Here is a 1,649-nt window from a genome sequence, read left to right as displayed (position 1 = left end):
CGAACGGAGGCGATCCTGGGGGTCAAACGGCGAACGGCCGGAGGTCAAGCTTCGCGGGGGAGGAACGACTTTCACGGGGGCGCAAGGTAGACGGAGCTGTCACAGATGCCTAGTACGGCAGTATGGCAGTATGGCAGGATACCAGGATATAGGCCGGCGACCGGAGGTGCTGACGCAGAGGCGTGATGTTGATCCAGAGGGTGGATGCCCCGAAACCGGCGCAATGGTGAAAGCCCGGATTGGAGCTTGTCAGGTTGGCTATGGGGATGGGTAAGGGTATGGACAAGGTAATTCGCTGGCCGTCAGGTCCGATCAGATCAGGTCCGGGAAGACCTGGGGGTGGCGCCCAGGGGGTGACGGGAACTTTGTGGATTTGGGGGGAAGAGAGAGCGGGTAGCTCTCTGGCTCGGATTTGCAAGGTTGAAATCAATGATGCAGTTTGGGGGTCATTGGTGCAGCCACGAGAGGAGGCTAGTGTGGAGGATCAAGTCATCGGCCGCGTTGAAGGGGATCGAGGAGAAAAGCAAGTTGGAGTAGGGAATGGTGAACAGGCGCAAACAGAGACAAAGGAGAAACTTGGCTTCAAGTACAGGAGTTGTCGGAGGGAGAGGAGGTCTCTGAGGTCTGGTCGAGGTTCGAGGTCCAACCAAAGCACGCCCCTCTTCTGCCTCTGCGCTGCCTGTGCTCTTTCGCGCGCGCGCCCTCTCTCTCTCTCTCTCTTTCTGTATTTGCTTGTGATTCTGCCGCTGCCGCTATCGATGTACCGTGTCACGGGGATATCCAGACGATCTTTCTCTCGATTCATTCATTCGCGGGGTGACTGGACCGGCATCGATTCACGCGACCCGACCGGAAGCCATGCCGGCGCAGGCTGGCTGCTAGGCGATAGCGATGGCGCTTCTGGCTAGACGGCCGATGCGCCGCGGGTGATTTGATCCCTCCCCCCCTTCTGGATCAGGACCAGGACCAGGACAAACAGGTGATCGCGTGCGTGTCGAGCTGTTTCCGTATCGAGGTGCCAAGAGGCCACTTCCGGATGGCATGTCGTGATACAGCAGGAGCTTTCGACAGAGAGACGAGGGTCGTGCGGTCGAGAGAGGGGCCAATGGAGGACCCAGGTCCAACCAAGATGGCATGGATGAGGTGTGTTGACTCGGCCGAACAGCGCAGAGGCATGGGAATCTTGCTCTCAGATGCTGTGCCGGAGCATCGACAAGCGCAAAGCAGAAGGGGGGAAAGCACCTACCCAGCTAGGCAGGTCGATGTCGGGCGATGGAGGGGCATGGTGGTGCAAGTGGGAAGGTCAATTGGTGATGGGACATTCTGGGGACAATGGATCGGGACTGATTGGAAGCTTGGAGGGGGAGAAGGACCAAGAGCACGGGCGGATGGAATCTGGCTGGCGGCCTTGTCTGGCACTAGGTAATGTACCTCGCCTCATTGGCCAGCCTCTCAGGGTCCGCTCTCAAGGCGCCAACTCACGTGATACGTCTAAAGATAGGAGAGACGCGCAGCCTCATCGAGCCTAGCGCCGGCAGTACACGCCTGCGTCCCTGTCTCGTCGCTCGTTCCAACGACACCGCCACGACCCAGCCACTATTGGGAGCAGCGAGCAGCTCAAACACCTAAAACCAGGCGGATGACTGGAT

This window comes from Verticillium alfalfae, genomic scaffold, assembly GCF_000150825.1.
Source record: "Verticillium alfalfae VaMs.102 supercont1.4 genomic scaffold, whole genome shotgun sequence".
NCBI lineage: Eukaryota > Fungi > Ascomycota > Sordariomycetes > Glomerellales > Plectosphaerellaceae > Verticillium > Verticillium alfalfae.
The sequence above is the reverse complement of the archived record's forward strand: the minus strand, read 5'-3'. Positions refer to the sequence as shown.